This window comes from Podarcis cretensis, assembly GCF_951804945.1.
Source record: "Podarcis cretensis genome assembly, chromosome: 4".
Lineage (NCBI taxonomy): Eukaryota > Metazoa > Chordata > Lepidosauria > Squamata > Lacertidae > Podarcis > Podarcis cretensis.
This window is the reverse complement of record NC_137173.1, coordinates 44,738,050-44,758,002: the sequence shown is the minus strand read 5'-3', so window position 1 is coordinate 44,758,002 and position 19,953 is coordinate 44,738,050.

The window sequence follows — 19,953 nt, the reverse complement described above, 5'->3', positions numbered from 1 at the left end:
ATGCCCATTGAGACACTTGCCTTCTCTGGAACTAGATTCTGCCACTGCTTCCTGCTTTCACTTTCAGATCTAAAAATGTGGAAGTATAATGACAGATGCATTACCATTGTGATACTGGTTGATATATTAGGTTAGAATTTCCTCAAATTTATGTAAATTGAAATTTATTATCAGTAGCTGGTTGGGCTGATTATTCATCCAAAGCAAAAATATACATGTAAAATACACAAACATTTTGATTCTTTTCCAGAGAAAGTGAATTGGAGCGAATTAGGACTGAATGCTTAATTAAATTCAAGTGGTCATATAAGAGATACAATAATATCCATTTTAAATGCTGGTTATTATGATTTTAACTAGAGAATAAGCTACGAAAAATGATGGCAAGCATTTTTAGTTAATATGTAACATAAAGTCTAAGAAATCACTTGCATAAACACAGCTGAAAGACACAATACAATCTTCTCACTTTTTCATATGGAAAGCACCTTGCAGGTACAGGTTGATCTTCATAAACACATTCACATTGTACATGTCAGGGGCACCAGCTCCTGGGGCCTGAGCACTTTTGGAGCTCCTCAATATTTTTGAACCAAAAGCATGGAGGCAAATGACGGAGCTGAGTGTGGCATAGCTCCAGTAGTTGGGTCCTTCTCTTCCCCTGCCATGGAGGGGAAGGGTGGTGGAGCCAGCAGGAGGAGGAGGAGCTGCTGGCCACTGAAGTTGCACATCTGACACCTTCAGCTGCACCTCCAGCTCCTGCCATTGCCCTCCCATCACCCTTGCAAGTTGGCACCTCTGGTATGTGTTATTCTAAAATGAAAACTCAAGCAGCTCTTAGGTTTGGGAGTCCTTTGTAGCTAGTGTAAATAGGTTGTTAAGTATAAATAAAATAGTTCTTGTAGAGTGGTAACACAAGCCAGGTTCCATAATATTTTGTAAAGGGCTCTGGATCAAGACCATCCAGCAAGATCAGAGCCAATGTTTCAAATTTTATTTCTAAGAGTGATTGGCTAACATGCTTTTGAAGGCTTGTAAACAAGGGATTAACATTCCTATAGTTTATATTCAGCTTCTGGTAATTGACAGTATACTGCATCTGAATATGGAAGCTCTTATCATTAATTTGGCTAACCCAGTAGTGGATGGCCCAGTGGGGCTGTGCCACTTACCTGGCCCTCCTCCAGCTAAGGCAGCAGCAAGGTTGTTGCAAGAACAGCAGTGGAGCCAATCTAGTGCTTCTGAAGATATGTTTGCACCATGCAGACTTCACTGCCGCTTTGCCCCAGCTCCTCCCCATCATGGGACAAACAGTGACTCAGGTAAGCAGTGCTACCCCATCGTGTCATCTGGTGCTGGGTCTGACAAATTGGAAGAAGAGAAGAAGAGTTTGGATTTGATATCCCGCTTTATCACTATAAGGAGTCTCAAAGTGGTTAACATTCTCCTTTCCCTTCCTCCCCCACAACAAACACACTGTGAGGTGAGTGGGGCTGAGAGACTTCAGAGAAGTGTGACTGGCCCAAGGTCACCCAGCAGATGCATGTGGAGGAGCGGAGATGTGAACCTGGTTCCCTAGATTATGAGTCTACTTCTCTTAACCACTACACCACACTGATAAGATCCCCACCACCTCCTCTGCTACTGGTCTAACCCTCTTCTAATGCCACCAGTGCCATTTGTCACCAACACATCATATGATAGTACATTCTATAGGTTAGCTAGAAAGCATGTGTGAAAAATGATGCTTGACCAACATCAGGAGCAGAGAAAAGAATGGCTAGGGCCCATAAAATGTTTTCATTCTATTCTATGCCAGAAAGTGGGGAACATACCATGGAGAATTGATTTCCCTTGCCAATACAAAGGTACAGATATCCAATCAGAACCCCCTGCTTCTACATTTACTATAAACAGGCACACCAACAGTCTGAAACATATCAGCATTATCTAGAATGAGAATATTTAGAATCATCTTTGCATCCTGAGGCCTGGTTGGCTAAGTAAAGTCCGGGGTGAAACTGCAGACAGGAAAATGAATACAGTGGTACCTCGGGTTACAGATGCTTCAGGTTACAGACTCTGATAACCCAGAAATAGTACCTTGGGTTAAGAACTTTACTTCAGGATGAGAACAGAAATCATGCTCCAGCAGTGCGGCAGCAGCTGGAGGCCCCATTAGCTAAAGTGGTGCCTCAGGTTAAGAACAGTTTCAGGTTAAGAACGGACCTCCAGAATGAATTAAGTTCTTAACCCAAGTTACCACTGTATCCCTCTCTATGTTTCTCCATAAATCTTTACAACACTGCCGAAGGCATTTTGCTGCCTGAGGTGGAGGACAAGTTTCTCTCCTTTCCCATTCCACAGACAGAGGCTGGTGGCAGTTGAATATTACTTAAAAGGCAGGCTGTGTGGAACAGTTTTTTTCTCAAATACCTTTCTGCTCCTCACTGTCACCAGGTATTTGCTTCCAGAGTTGGCCGCCTCTCTCTGCTGAATGGTGCCCCCACATTATGCAGTGAAGGACTTTGTAAAGATTGTAACAAGTTCCTGTGAGAGAGCCACATAACCTCTGAAAACTGTTCCTTCGACTTTGTGTATGCATATGCCCACTTAGAATATAGCAATTCTAGCCATTATAGCTATGCTCTGCTTCCACAGTTGGAGGCAGTAATGCATCTGACTACCAGCTGCTGAAAACCACAGAAAGGGAAAGAGCTCCCTTGCTAAGATCCTGCATGCAGGTTTCCCATAGGCTTCTGGTTGGCCTCTGTGGGAACAAGAAGCTGGACTAGATGAGCTGTTGGCCTAACCCAAAAGGCTCTCTCATGTTGAAAAAGAAATTCCTTAAAGGGATTCAGTATGCTGATACTCTGCATATCATAAAACTCTCTTGTGCCACTCTATCCAATAGCATAACGTCACATGATAGAGGTCATCCATTGATTTCCCAGTTGCCATGTACATTCCTGACTGGTACAGGAATCTTCTGGGGCCTTTTCTGGGAATTGCTTAAGTAAAGATTTTTAGCCCATTTTTTTAAAGCGCTTTTTAAAAAATATGACAATACAGCAACATTTTTCACCCCCCTCCTTCCCAACTTGCTGAAGCCCATTATCTTTCTTGGTATTTTAACAACTTTATAGTTCCTGCAGTGAAGTGAATGAACAAAGGGAAACCAAACAGGTGCAGTGGTCTGAACTAATCTAGCAATGTGATGAAATGAGCAAGTAACACATAGCAGCACCGCAGTTGGCAGTTTCCAACCTGTTGCCCTAGTGACTTAGGAGCAACTTGCTATATCTTTAGAGTTGTGACTGTCAGTTCCTTAGTTGCCGGTTACACCGATCAGGAATTTTGCAACACATCAGCACGATTTAGCTTCAGGTCACTGGACATCTTTGAATGTTTCAGACCAAAAATCTTGAGCTTGAAAGATTTCAGTTTGGTATTGAGCAGCATTCCTGCTCCTCAACTCTCCCCTCCCCCCAATATATTAGCTTTCTAAAAAATCAACGGTGTTAGGTTTTACGGTTCAGTATGTATAATTCAAGCAGAAAACACAACTTTCATAGTCACAGACCAAATAACACCTCAAAGGGACATTTGTGTTGCGTGCTGAGGTCCCCAGGACACCCCTACCCCAATAACTCACACATCACACTTAATTTTTGTTTAAGGTTTTTGGCATAATTTTGGCCACAACTTTATTATCATACAAGATTGTGAGTGGTTGCTTAGGCATTGGTTATGACTAGCTGTCCCCCCCGCCTTGGGGGACAGCGCTGACTCCCGTGAGTCAGCGTGTGGAGGAACAAGACCAGGGACAACTGGGGCTGCGACACAGACCCTCAGCTACTCCCTGCTTGCTCCTTGGGAACTTACACGGCCCACACCCTGCTCCAAGGGTTTGGACGAGGGGATGGTAAGCCCCAGAATTCCTTTAACGGAATTCCCAGCAGCAGCAGCATTGGAGGGGTAGGCACAGCCAATCCACACCCCTCCACCAACCAATTTAACCAATGCCTAACCGCCACCAGAGCCCTTGCGCTCGCCGCCAACCACTCACAAATTCAACCTCACCCTCAACTCAGCCACCACTGAATCCAACCAAACATAATTCCCAACAGGGGAAAGATGAACCCCATCCACCCTATAAAATTCAAGGGCCTTGAAGGTAATACGCGGGTGAGGAATCACAAACCCACCCAGTCCTACCACCAACTTGCCCACCGCAGAATTAATCCGCTTCCTCGCTCGTTCGGTGGCAACTGGGCAGGGACTACCCCGCCAATTGCGGCGTTGGAGCAATTGTGACCAAAAAAGCCTGGAATCAGGCACCAAGGCCGCCAGATCCTTTAGATCCTGAATGATGGCAGCACGTAACCCATAACACGAAGAGGAAACCAAATCATTTTCCCCAAGCTGCACCACTATTGCCGCAGGAGGGCCTGCCAGGAGAACGCGCCGTTGCATGAGTGGCAAGAATTAACATGCTTTCCGGCCTCTTCTGTGGTAGTTTGTCTAGGCATTGGTTCCCGACTAGCTGCACCTGACCTCAGCAGGGCAGCACTGACGACTGGGCCCCACCATATCATCAGTACAAGCAAACATTGTGGGGGAGCAATGAATTCCAAAGCAACCGCATCTAGCGGTTGGAGGGGACAGGTGCTCCAACCCCCCCTCCAGATCACCTTGAACCAATGCCTTTAATTATTTTGAGTCCAGGGAGAGCTGCCATCAACTCGAACCAAGCCCTCTTGCATGCAGGAATGCAAACTTATGCTGGAGGAAGACGGCAAATCATTCTTGTCCAGCTGTACCACCAGCACTGCGGGAGGACCAGCACAGGTCACACTCGACCGCCAAAGGAAGGATCTCCTACCAAAGCATTCCCCATCTGGACATCCAGTATATGTTCACATGGGCAGGAAGACTGAGATGGCGCCCAGTCCAGACTCGTCAGCGCGCTTGCCAGCCCAGCGTACAATGCTGTGGCCCAAATGTGCACAGCTGCTCCTATGAAAAAAGGAAATAACAGACAAGCATCAGCACAGACATCATTGTGACGCTTCCTGATATAACCCTTCTCAGCATCAGACATTCAATGACTTCACAATCCTGTCTACTGACAGGCCCCCAGTGTGTAGCCTTTGCAGCAGCCCTATTTGGAAGGAATGAGGCGTGTTCAGCGGTAGGCAAGCTGCAGGCCGTAATAACTGGTGCACGACGTAAGCACATTGATGCCTGGCTAACAGGAACCCATTTTTACGCACTAGGAGCGGACCAGCCCCCAGGGGAATGAAAAGCCAAATATTTCTGGTATCCATAACTGGGCAAGGGCCCTCCTTACCTGTGACAGGAAGCCAGATTGTGGCATTCCTGCCCACTAAGTCTGTTTTAGAGTTCCCAACTCTAATGACAAGCTCCAAAAAAGTCCTGAAGCAATAAGCCTCCAGACTCTCAGCCCCGTGCTAGCTCCAACAACCATTTCCCCAACCCTGAGTGCACCAAAATGCAATGGAATATTGAAAGGAGTCTCACCTTGATCTTTACCAGCAGATAAGTTTTAACATGTTGCAGACACTGCATAGGTAAAATTGACCGACTTCCTGCCCACTGCCCTATGAGGTTGGAGCCTATTCCAACCTTCCAAGGCCCTGCACACAACAAACTTTATACAAGGGTCTCTGAAAAATAAAGCTTCAGTATAAGACATTGCAGCGGACTGAATTCTTATAGTTCGAACAGCACGCCCAGTCTGCAGCAGGTGGACCAAATACTGCAGGATCTGCTCAGAGGATGGGGGCCAGTTCATCTGAATGGCCAAGGACTGCCAGCTTAAGGCTAAGAAATCCATCCAGGCCTTCCTATAAGAGCTAAAAGCAGAAGAGGAAATGGAAGCTGCTGCTCTCTGTAATTACTAATTGTTGTCAAAATGCCACAGGTGGTCTGGAAAAGTCTGGCAGTAGCCGAGTGTCTGGAGCCCAGGATCTGAAGTGCTCCATCTGAAAATGGGATAGAGTGTCAGTGACATCATGAGAGGATCCCGTAATCAGGAGCAGAAAGCACAATATTAAACCTTAAGCGGCGCAGCTCAAAAGCGTGAGCAGAGGGGCGGAGACTCAGCTAGAGCGTGAGGACCGTTTTGCCAAGACGCTCACCACTGCCTGGTTATCAGACCAAAAGCAGATCCAGTGTTCACTGAACTCCTCGGGCCACATGTGAACTGCTACTACAATGGGGAAAACTCAAGAAAAGTTAGGTCACATGATTGCCTCACCACACCGGGCTTAAGGCCATGGCTTTGCACACCAGCAGCTCCTGAAATAAATAAATAAATAAATAAATAAATAAATAAATAAATAAATAAAATAAATAAAAACCCAAAGGGCAAGGATCCAGCAGCATCAGCATGAACCTGAAAATCCCTGTGCAAGTTCCAGGTATCCTGCCATGGCCAACTACTATTGCATACATTTAGGAAATGCAACCATTGCATGAGATCCCATTGCATGAGAAAGGCAAGGGGACCTCAACATTTAGGAATTGCAACCATTGCATGAGAAAGGTAAGGGGACCTCAGGCCGCAGGCAGCCTGGCCTAGTGGGCAGGGAAGGGGTGGCCTGGGGCAACCACTCTGCTTGCAAGATTAATTAAGTGACCCAGCAAGATCGGATCTGATGAAGCATCACGTGCTTCAGAGGAAGTATTACAAAATAACTTCCTTCAAGGCAGACAGCTTCTCCATAGGCAAGTGGTATGTTTTAGCAACGATATCCATCTGGATACCTAAATAAAATGGGAATATGGCAAAAGGTATTGAGGCATTGCTTGCCAGCTTCCAGCCCCCTCTTGGGCAGGGGGCATCTTGTGCTGCCCTCATAATACGTAAATTTACAGGGCCGACTCTGGCCAGAACCCCTAAAGAAGTTCTGACAAAGCTGCCGCCGAGCCAGCTTCCTTTACAGACACACACTCTGTGTAATGCAAAAAACACACTCCATGCAGCACACACACACTCCATGCAATGCAACCACACTCCGTGCAACACAACTACACACTCCGTGCAATGCAAAAACGCACTCCGTGCAATGCAAAAACCCACTTCAAGCAATGCAACTACGCTCCATGCAATGCAGCTACACTCCATGCAGTGCAACTACACACTCCGTGCAATGCAACTACAAACTCCGTTCAATGCAACTACACACTCCGTGCAATGCAAAAAACGCACTCAGTGCAATGCAAAAACACACTTCAAGCAATGGAACTACCCTCCATGCAATGCAGCTACACTCCATGCAATGCAACTACACACTCCGTTCAATGCAACTACACACTCCGTTCAATGCAACTACACACTCCATGCAATGCAACTACACACTCTGTGCCATGCAAAAAACACACTCTGTGCAATGCAACTACACCCTCCGTGCAATGCACACACACTCCATGCAATGCGACTACACACTCCGTGCAATGCAACAACATGCTCCGCGCAATGCTCACACACTTGGTGCAATGCAACTACACACTCCGTGCAATGTGCCCACACCCACACACTCCGTGCAATGCAACAACACACTCCGTGCAATGCAACAACACACTCTGTGCAATGCACACACACCCTCTGTGCAATGCACACCTCTGTGCAATGCAAATGCAAATCTCTCACGCAATGCAATGCAAATGCAGCCCGTTCAGCGCTGTGCCCTGCAATGCACAGAGCAAACTGCAATGCGGGCACGCAAAGGTGCTTTCTTGAGGCATCTAATCATAAGACTGCATTTTTATCAAAGCTTATATTTTTGATTAAGGCCTGTATCTTAAAAAGAGCTTAAAGATTTTCAAATGTTTATGCCAGGCAGAAGACCAGCTGCCTAAGAACCTTGGCAATGTTTAATCTCCTGGACAAGGGGACCCCCTGATTTATAGCAGAAAACAATTCTCAAAGTCGTAAAAAGGGAATTACAGGCTGAGAGCCAAGGTTACACTGACCCTACATATTACAGAAGATAAAAAAAAGAGATAAACATAATTAAGAGTGGGTAAATAGTAAAATAAAACCATGTGCCTCCCATTAAACTTGAGCCATATTTTCCTAAGGTTGAAAGGTCAAGAGCAGTGAAAAAGGCAACTGGCTTTGTAGCACCCTGCTTGTGGTTAACGCTTAGCTGGAATGAAATATTCAACGCAGCAATAGAGAAATTAAAATAGTAATTTATTTGTCAGACAAATAAATATGAGGCACAGTGGTATATGGTTACCAAGCTCTGGCCTGGCCTCTTGCCATTCTGGCCAGCACTTATATTTCCTTAATCCAGCCCCCTTGCTCCTCCTGTGGCTGCCTCTGTCCAATCAGCCTGGTTGAAATTCCTATTGGTTGTTTGCTAGAACCAATCACAAAAGATACACCCATTTCCTCTTGTCCTTTTATGGGAATCAAAAAGCTATATATTCTTCTATCTATAAATGACAAATAAGTAGTAATATATCTTACATGTGTCTCAACAAGGAATCTTAATTACCAGCTCACCTCTTGCCCTCCTTGCCCTATTGCCTTCCAAAACAGATGGTTAATCTTGAATTTTTATCTTAAACATATGTCAAGGATTTTGAGTTCACATCAACATTGAGAGATCTCCTTCATTTGAAGGTTTCTAAACAAAAGGCCTGACAACCATATATCAGGAGTGCTCGATGGCGTCTCCTGTCTGGCAGGAGGCTGGTGGCTGATGGCCCCTGTGATCTCTTCCAACTATATGAAATAAGAATCTAGCATTTCTTAAATCCTTTGCATAATTATATTTAAGCTAATATATTTAATACATAAATAACCTTTTAAAAGGAAAAGAAATCTTAAAAGGATCTTAGTTTAAGAAAGAAACAGCTTTAGAAAAGACTTCCCAAAAATGTTCTGTTTCTGCCAGCCAGACCAGTTGCTTTTTCACTGCTCTTGACCTTTTTAACCTTAGGAAGAAGATATGGCTCATTTTACTATTTATCCACCCTTAATTTGTAGGGTCAGTGTAACCTTGGCTCTCAGCCTGTAATTCCCTTTTTACGACTTTGAGAATTGTTTTCTGCTATAAATCAGGGGGCCCCCTTGTCTAGGAGTAAAAACATTGCCAAGGTTCTTAGGCAGCTGGTCTTCTGCCTGGCATGAAACATTTGAAGATCTTTAAGCTCATTTTTAAAATACAAGCCCTGATTAAACATATAAGCTTTAATAAAAATTCAGGCTTATGATTAGATGCCTCAGCTTGGCTGGAGAGGATAGGTTTCTTCCTATCTTATTTTGAGGCTGGAAACTGTTCCTTCCTTTTTTACTTTGAGAAGGTTTATTCTTCTAAAAAGCTATCTATGTTATGTATTAAATATATTGGCTTAAATGTAATTATGCAAAGGATTTAGAAACTAAGAAATGTTAAATCCTTATGCTAGATTCTTATTTCATATAGTTGGAAGAGATCACAGGGGCCATCAGCCACCAGCCCAGCCCCCCTGCCAAGCAGGAAACATCGTTAGAGCACACATATGGTTGTCAGGCCTTTGTTTAAAGACCTCCAAGAGAAGGAGATCTTTCAATGATGATGTGAACTCAAGATCCTTGACATCTGTTTAAGATAAAAATTTAAGATTAACCATTTGTTTTGGAGGGCAATAGGGCAAGGAGGGCAAGAGGTGAGCTGGTAATTAAGGTTCCTTGTTGAGACACATGTAAGATATATTACTACTTATTTGTCATTTATAGATAGAAGAATATATAGCTTTTTGTTTCCCATAAAAGGGCAAAAGGAAATGGGTGTATCTTTTGTGATTGGTTCTAGCAAACAGCCAATAGGAATTTCAACCAGGCTGATTGGACAGAGGCAGCCACAGGAGGAGCAAGGGGGCCGGATTAAGGAAATATAAGTGCTGGCCAGAATGGCAGGAGGGCAGGCCAGAGCTTGGTAACCATATACCACTGTGCCTCTCATTTATTTGTCTGACAAATAAATTATTATTTTAATTTCTCTATTGCTGCATTGAATATTTCATTCCAGCTAAGCATTAACCACAAGCAGGGTGCTACATTCTCCCGCTTGCATATTGCAAACGTGGCGCCTGTTACATCCCTCGCAGTGAGGGAACCACCAAAAGGCCCTCGACACTGGGCCTAAGTGTCCAGGTAAAGCAATGGGGGAGCATGCAGCTGTCCCATATAGGGACCAATCCTGCAACCTAGGCATTACCGGCACTATGCACTGACCAGCTGAGCTATCCAGGATGATCCCTAAAGACGCAGGACAGCCTCACCCTGACCCCTGTACAGGTCCAAGGTGATGTCTGAATTATCATCCCTGCTCCTCTTTGCCCTCCTCCTGGATTGCAGCCTTCAAAAATGCTTCCTTCTGGAAGAAGGCACCTGGGGCGTCCGCAAGTCATCCCCTGCAGGAGAGGCAAGCTCTGGAGGCATCTGAAAAACCCTATCATAGTCTGCAAAAACTAAACCATGTAAGGAACCGGTGGAACCAATGCTTCATGGAACACATGGGGACACTATTCAGGCCAAAAACGCTTCCAGGCCATCGAATTCTAGGGCAAAGCCCTAGGATCACCTGCTAGGCCAGGCATAAATGTCTCCAGTGAAATAGCAGAGTTGAGGTAGCCCACAGCCTGTCCAGGTACCCCTGCTTGCCCTTTTAGAGGGAAGCACCCCTTCAAGAAACCCAAAGCTCTTTTACCACAAATGGGCCGAACTACAGAATAGCCCAAAAGGAGCAGTTTGCTTTGTTTTGTGATAACAATGGCTAAGAGGGGGATATGAACCCTGTCTCCCAGGTCCTAGTCCTACACTTTAGCCACTAAGCCACAATGGCTCGTCTCTAAAATGGCAGTCGCCACTATCAGGGCAAAACAAACTTAACGAAAATAAACTTGTTCAGAAACAGCATAGTTCAAGAGCATATACAGAGTGCTCATAGTCATTGGAGGCACAGAGAGCCTCTGCCGCCCTGTCTGCCTCAGATATACATTAGCAGCAACTGAGCCTGCAAGCAGGTACATTCTTATAGAGAGGTCAGAGACTTAACAATTAACTGCTACCTGTAGCAGACTTAGGGTTGGAAGTTATGTGCAGGCCAAATAGGCCTCCCTGCCTCTGCTCTTGAGAATCTTAGTCTCATAGCAATATTAAAAGAACTCAAAATAGTGCTCCCGCCCAAGGCTAGATTAATATTTGGCCAACAGCGCTGCACACACTCAAATAAAGCCAACCTTCGGGGGTGCTATAAACGAAAATGATTCCAGCTAAGCTGGGAACAGCCCTGACTAGCCCCACAATTTACAACAGGAGAAATGGGGGAAACCTTTTTGCGAAAGAAAGCCCCTACCAGGGTCCCTCTCCCTATTGGGAAAGGCAAGCCACAGATACAGGGAGAATCTTCCCACAGGGCAGGGTAAGGCGTGGGGTGGGAAATCAAACAGGAAAAGGGGGGAATTAAATTATTTAAGGGACTAAAGAGGATTAAAAGAACGGGGAAATAAATAAATGTAACCAGACAATGAGAAGATTGCATCACTGTCCTCCAGACAGTCCAAGCGCTCCATGTGATCCGGTGTCCACAGCGAAAGAGAAAGGAAAGAGCAGTGGACCTTACTTAAATAACCTCTGGTCCCACCCCTAAATTGGCAACATCAAATTTGCCCCAGTAACTCCAACCTCCAATCTGATTCAAGGCTCTTGAATCTATCCTGCCTGACAACTATGGGGTGTCCTGTTAGCCCCATCCGCAACCCGTGCTCTCCTTTAATGAGAACATGCTTTGTTGACATATATTTTATAAAATGTGAAAATTTGTGGAGATCTGTAGATAATAGTGGCTAAAAACTAAAGGAGCTGACGTGCTTTTTTCAGCTGCTGCTAGTATTGTATTTAACATGAGAATATAAGAGGAGCCTGCTGGGTCAGGTCAATGGACCATCTAGTCCAGCATCCTATTCTCATAGTGGCCAGCCACATACCTGTGGAAAACTTGCACTGAAGCACAATACCACTCTCCCCTCCTGTGGCCTCCAGCAACTGGTATTAAGATGAATTGCTGCTCCCAATGAATACAAATTGCCGCGTTGAATAAAAAAACAGAACAACTAATATTATGCCATTTTATAAACTAGTTTCGAAATCATTCTGGGTTTCAAAATCAATTTGCTTTATAGTATTGGGAGGTGATACTCGAGTGGGGACAAAATCTAAAGCCCCCATGGGCTCTTGAAAATAGTTTCATGATTCTGGGATCTCACCCATAAAGCCACCTTGGTCATATTTGCCAGGCTCCTGTAAGAGGCAACTGGTATGTACCAGTATATGGTGCCATGCTCTAATTCCATGGCCATTCAACTTTCTAAGTCACTGTTTCACATTTGATTCCTGCTGATATATTTCAGGTTTCTAGGGAGAAACCTATTAGATTGACAAGCTTGAAGTCTGTCCAGTCCTGCTTTACAGAATACAGTTCTCATGCAATGGTAGAAGACTAAGCTCTGTGCATGCAGATGCAGAGTTAGGATATACAGAAAACTCTCAGACTATGTTCTTTGCCCATTTTGCAGCTTGCAAACAAACCACGACTGTTCATTCTGACCGAGGTCTTTTTTATCATGTGCTTCTCCCCACCCACTCCACCCCCTTAGAAGATTTCAGTGTGCTGAGCCAGGATGCATTTGTTGCTATGGGGCTCAATGAAATCCCTGGGATTTTTCACTCAGCTTTGCATGAAGCCCTCAGGCTGCCATCAAGGCTGTGGTGCCATGTTCTTGAGTTAATCAGCATTGCCTATGACAAGTCTAAAATCCCTCCCCACCCCCTCATTTATATATGGAAATGTACAGGCTCTCACGAAAATAATGCATGTCAATTCTGCACTGGTTTATGAAGTAAAAAGAAGAAGAACCGGAAATGAGTTTTAGATATCTATCTAAAGCTCTATATAGAAATGTGGTTTTTTTTTAAGGTACAGGTTAGCTAGCAGTTGCTAAGTAACCCTACTGAGCTATAAGCTGGAAACCATTATTGCGTCACCCTGTGTTGCTATATTGTTTCTATGCCTTAATAAGAGAGACTAACATGCATAGCACTTTCTGCATGCTACCACATTCTGTCATTGCAATGAGTTCTTTCAGAAACAGTTCTATCATCTTTTACTTGCAATCCGTGTAATTGATTTGCACTGACCATGTCCTTTCAATAAGCTGACTGTAGCCTCCTGGAAATTAATCCCTTAATATTTACCAACTTGGGGAAACACTTGTGACTTCGAATATGCCTTCCCACACTACTTGTTGCTTTGTCTAACCCTGTTTCTCCTCCTGTAAAATTTGAGAAGCTGGCCAAAAAGAAAGAAATGGCCAGTAGCTGTGGGGTTGAAACTGAAAAGTAGGGGTGAAGCAGGGCAGGGGGAGTTCACATCTACTGAGAAATTGAAATTAAATGTGTCTTTTAAGAGGCTTTCTGGTATATTAAATGGAGTTATTTTGCATCGGAATTTTACACCAGCTTTGTCAAAGGTGGGAAATAATGGTTGTTGGTGAAATACACTCAGTTCCCATAAATATGATTGGGATAATTCACTTTCTCCTAAACCTATACACCAGAGAGAGAGAGAGAGAGAGAGAGAGAGAGAGAAATGAAAATTGTTTTTTGAAGAAACAAAAAAACCCCAAATAAATTTAAAAATCATTGATATTGTTTAGAGCAGAGTCCAATAGAAATGTATGGTGTCAGTATTATACAACATGATTTATTCTTATCAGTCTACTTACATTATGCATATGCACAACAGAAATGTTTTAAGGGTTTGTTTCAGAAATTGGAATAGGCAAAACATACAACCCCTTGGTATAAAATTCAGAAGATTTTCTAGAGCAGCAGAGGGAAACTTGTGACCCTCCAGCTGTTGTGGAACTTCAACTCCAGAAAAGCCAATGATCATTGGTGATGGGAGCTTTAGTTCAACAACATTTGGAGGGTCATGGGTTACTCACCTCTGCTTTATTTTAAACTAGCAGCTTTATATCTGCTCAGGAATTCTAGGAACCCCACAAAATCGATGCAGTTTTGAAAGGCTTATTCTGCCATCTTGATTCAAATTGGTGTCTAACTGTATCCAACCAGCTCCTTGATCTCAGCAGCTATGATACAAAACATGGTTAAAATCATTGCAGTTTTGAAAGGTTCAGTCCACCATCATGATTCAGAATGTCATCCAGTTCTACGCAAACACAGTTGAAAACTTCGTTCTTGATTTCATGAACTACCATGCAAAATTCGGGTATGGCATCTTAAAAAGGTTTCCAAATACATAATGAACAAACAACTTTCTGAAATGTAGGTACTTCAGTTTTCAGCATATTTGTAATGAAGGTACAGCACCCAAAACTGTATCTAATGTACTTTTGCATTGCTGTGTAAGGCAAGTCCGTAAAGGGTGCAGCTACTGAACTGAGCAGAATTTTAAAATAAGTGAGTACCATAAATGATAACAACAAGTCAAAAGTAGTGTGCAAACAATGAATCAATCCAATGTAGATGGATTGAAACAAGTATGTTATTGCTTCTAAGTCAAGATGGAAAAATGAACTGGTAAGTTGCAGTGGAACATGGAAACAGTAAGCAGGAGGGTGAGCTGGTATTGATCCCAGCTAATTATGAGCCAAGCCATAATTCCTGTGATTTGAGATCATCTTATAATTAGCTTAGGTTGTCTTTTTTTTAATATAGAAGGAAATGATTAGTAAACTGCAAATTAAAGATCCATGCAAATCGTTGCGAAGCAGCTGCTTCATAAATAGATATACAAGAACTGAGGATGCAGAATTTAATCAAGAGAACATAGCATAAACTGAGCTTCGAAAATATACCATGGCCTACAGGCTGCCCAGTCTTCATTCCAGTGCAAGTGGGGCTGATATGGTCCAAAACAGCATCTTATGTGACAGTAACAGAACACCAATACCATGTTCTGCTTCACTGTCCTTTACGAATGCTTCATCTGTTGCACTGGTACCATACTCACACAGCACTAAGAAGTCCGTGCATGGAGCCGCCAGGAGTTCACTTCCCTTTTTCAAATAACTCTGATGTTCACAACTTGCCAAAACTTATGTATTGAGACAGAGCTTTGCCACTCTCTAGACTGTGGTTACACCAGGGGATAGAGCTATCACTGTGCAACTGTGCATTGCATTAAGTCTGCTTTTAAAAGATGCAATGGGGGAAATGCTCTTGACTGGCATGGCAGCAATTAATATATCTGTTAAAGGATCTCATAATCCTATGTTGATGAAATGTTGAAATAATAGAAAACATATCTCTAGATCAGTGTTTCCCAACCTTGTGCCTCCAGCTGTTTTTGAATTACAACTCCCATCATCCCTGACTAGCAAGACCAGTGGCAAGGGATGATGGGAATTGTAGTCCAAAAACAGCTGGAGGCACAAGGTTGGGAAACACTGCTCTAGACACAATAGTAAATATAGAACTCAATCTGATAATCACTTTGAAGTTATATTCTACTAATAAAACCACAAATCTGCTACAATATTATTCATGGTGTGGAGAAGGTGGATTGAGCGGGTCAATGAAGCTAAATGTAGGAAGATGCACAGCAGACAAAAGAAATTACTTCACAGTACATATTTAAACTACCAAATTCACTCCCATAAGATGTAGTGACGGCCACCAACTTGGCTGGCTTTAGAAGAGGTTTATAGAATCATAGAATCATAGAGTTGGAAAAGACCACAAGGGCCATCGAGTCCAACCCCCTGCCAAGCAGGAAACACCATCAGAGCACTCCTGACATATGGTTGTCAAGCCTCTGCTTAAAGACCTCCAAAGAAGGAGACTCCACCACACTCCTTGGTAGCAAATTCCACTGTCGAACAGCTCTTACTGTCAGGAAGTTCTTCCTAATGTTTAGGTGGAATCTTCTTTCTTGTAGTTTGGAGCCATTACTCCGTGTCCGCTTCTCTGGAGCAGTAGAAAACAACCTTTCTCCCTCCTCTATGTGACATCCTTTTATATATTTGAACATGGCTATCATATCACCCCTTAACCTCCTCTTCTCCAGGCTAAACATGCCCAGCTCCCTTAGCCGTTCCTCATAAGGCATCGTTTCCAGGCCTTTGACCATTTTGGTTGCCTTCCTCTGGACACGTTCCAGTTTGTCAGTGTCCTTCTTGAACTGTGGTGCCCAGAACTGGACACAGTACTCCAGGTGAGGTCTGACCAGAGCAGAATAAAGGTAAAGGTAAAGGTACCCCTGCCCGTACGGGCCAGTCTTGCCAGACTCTAGGGTTGTGCGCTCATCTCACTCTATAGGCCGGGAGCCAGCGCTGTCCGCAGACACTTCCAGGTCACGTGGCGCTGCCAACCAGAGCAGAATACAGTGGCACTATTACTTCCCTTGATCTAGATGCTATACTCCTATTGATGCAGCTCAGAATTGCATTGGCTTTTTTAGCTGCCGCGTCACACTGTTGGCTCATGTCAAGTTTGTGGTCAACCAAGACTCCTAGATCTTTTTCACATGTACTGCTCTCAAGCCAGGTGTCACCCATCTTGTATTTGTGCCTCTCATTTTTTTGCCCAAGTGCAATACTTTACATTTCTCCCTGTTAAAATTCATCTTGTTTGTTTTGGCCCAGTTCTCTAATCTGTCAAGGTCGTTTTGAAGTGTGATCCTGTCCTCTGGGGTGTTAGCCACCCCTCCCAGTTTGGTGTCATCTGCAAATTTGATCAGGATGCCCTTGAGTCCATCATCCAAGTCGTTGATAAAGATGTTGAATAAGACCGGGCCCAAGACAGAACCCTGTGGCACCCCACTAGTCACTCTTCTCCAGGATGAAGAGGAACCATTGATGAGCACCCTTTGGGTTTGGTCAGTCAGCCAGTTACAAATCCACTGAGTGGTAGCATAGTCAAGTCCGCATTTTACCAGCTTCTTTACAAGAATATCATGGGGCACCTTGTCAAATGCCTTGCTGAAATCAAGGTAGGCTACATCCACTGCATTCCCTTCATCTACCAGGCTTGCAATTCTGTCAAAAAACGAGATCAGGTTAGTCTGACATGACTTATTTTTCAGAAATCCATGCTGACTATTGGTGATCACAGCATTCCTTTCTAGGTGCTCACAGACTGTTTGCTTAATGATCTGCTCCAGAATCTTCCCTGGTATTGATGTCAGACTGACTAGACAAATTAGACAAATTCATGGAAGATACGGCTATCAGTGGCCACTAACTGTGCTGACTGTGTTCCACCTCCACTGTTGGCAGCACTATACTTCTGAATATCAATTGATGGAAACCGCAGGAGGGGAAAGTGCTGTTGTGCTCAGATCCTGCTTGGATGCTTCCCACGGGCATCTGCTTGGCCACTGTGAGTACAGGATGTTGAGCTAGATGGGGTATTGGCTCTTATGTTTTTATGAGCTGGCAGAGCAAAAATGACAAAAAATAATAATCTAGCTCCACCCTACCTTCCACCCTGGCTGGCTTGAGCATAGGAATTTAAGAAGCTGCCTGGTAGTGGCTCTCCAGGATTTTGAACAGACGTCTCTCCCAGCCTTATCAGGTATTGAACCCGGGACCTTCTGCATGCACGTTGCTGCTGTCCTTCCTATTCTGCCCCACTGCTCCTATTGAGCAGTTCAGATTGTTGCCTGACATGACTACCCCTTTGGGAAGAGCAGTAACAAATGTGAAGAATCTTTGCTAAGCAGGTACATCTGAGAGTTCATATAAGTAAGCACAACAAACAACAAATAGTATGATACATCATTTGAGAGTAAGCCACACAGAACAAGAACTTACTTCTGGGTAGGCATGCATTGGATTGCACTCTAAGGTTTCACCTAAGTGTATAATATATGGTCAAATTAAAATTACCTCATAATGGCCACTAAAAGCAAGCCACATAAGATTGTTTTCAAAGTTGTTAACTTTGGCAAAGCGCTAGGACTTGTGGGCAATCACAAAGAAAGCCTTGTGTGTCCATGTCATGTGGGCTTGATGCATAGATCGAAAAATTGAGAGGGAACTCCAAATATATTATGTGGACTGGATAATGTCCTATTTCAGGTAATGTTCCTCAGTGTCTAATCATTTTAGCCTTAATAATGCATCCTGCCATTTTACCATAGAAGGATAACAAGAGGAGAGATGTACGGTTCACAACATCCTATAGGCCAGAGATATTGTTGGACTCTAGCTCCCATCAACCCTTGCCATTATGTCCTATGGTCAGAGCTGATGGGAGTTATAGTGCAGCAACATCTGGACTACCAAAAGTTTCTCATTCTTGCTCTAGGAATTATTTTTTAAAAAAGTGGTACATTGGCTGTCTTCCAGCCAACTAATGAACTATTCCAATAGTCATTGCAATGAATTTGTTTTGTTTTGTTTTGCTGTTTCTGTTTTGCAGTTGCACCTTTGGATTGATTAACAACTCTGCTTAATGCCATCTGGTGACTTGTTAGTATTTAGTTTAGCAATTAGTTTTAAAAACTCATCCTTGTCACCTCTGTTTCACACAGTGCCTCCCCTACATTAGCTCCAGGTGAAGGTTTCTATCCAACCTCAGTGCTTAGACAGATGCTAATAATTAATTTAATTTCATCACAATCTCTTTCTTACTTGAGTTTTCTTTTTACATCTTTGCATTTTAACTACTGGAGGGAAAGCATTTTATAATTTTTCTAAATCAGGCATGGCCAAACTTGGCCCTACAGATGTTTTGGGACTACAACTCCTATCACCCCTCGCTAACAGGACCAGTGGTCAGGGATGATGGGAATTGTAGTCCCAAAACAGCTGGAGGGCCAAGTTTGGCCATACCTGGTCTAAATAATCAATTCCCCATGATTGGAGGGAGAATAGATTCTTCTTTTTCTCTCTCCGTATAAATACAGTGTTCCCACAATGTACTACAGAGGACAATTACCATTTAGATTGCATGATTTTGTGTATGTTTTATTGTGTTATTTATTTGAAAAACCTCTGAACTGGTTTTAAAATATGAAAAAGCTATAAACAATAATCACAACAACCAAGCATTAGGAAGTGGTATATATACCTCACATATCCCCATCCAGCTTTCCCTCTCAGGCCCAACAATTTAAGAAAACATAAGGTATATGCTGATTTTTCCATACACAAGAGAAGACATGATAGAGGTGTATATTTGTGTGAAGGAAGTAGAGAAAGAAAAAATTTCCTCCCTCTCATAAAACTCGAACTTGGGGATTTCAAGGAAGCTGAATGTTGGAAGATTCAGGACAGGCAAAATAAGGGGAGGAAAAGAACTTCACACAGTACACAGGGTTTGTCCACATCCAAGCATGATTTAGCTGTTAACTCACTTTTTCCTCATTTGAGTTAGACTGGGGTTGCCATATAAAGTTGTTGAGCTTTAACAGACGCATTTTCCCAGACGTTAAAGCAATTTCTGCCCAAACACTGCTTCTGACTGCTGTAGTCCAGCTAAGTCTGGGAAATTCCAGATGTATGGCAACTCTAAATTAGACCAGAGTAGTCCATGCCTGCACGTACTTGAATTTGTATAAGTGGAACAACTTCTTTCCATTCCTATCGGAAGATGTCCCGTTCTGTGTTTGTTCCTGCCTTCTAATTTGTTGGTTTTGTTATGTTGATTAGGTACTGACAAGGCATGCTCACATATAGCTGCACTCACATCTTGCATACAAAATAAATAAAAAAACCCTCCCCGGAAGGGCACAAAAGCACACTGTCTTAGCACACACTTTTATAGTTTTCTGGTTTTGCGCAAACCTGAGAAGAAAAAGAAAGAGAAGGCTGCTCTCCTCTGTTCAAAGGTGTATGTAAAATTGTTACCAGCTTAGACATAATAAAAAAATTTAAAAATTAAAGAAATTGTAAATTCTC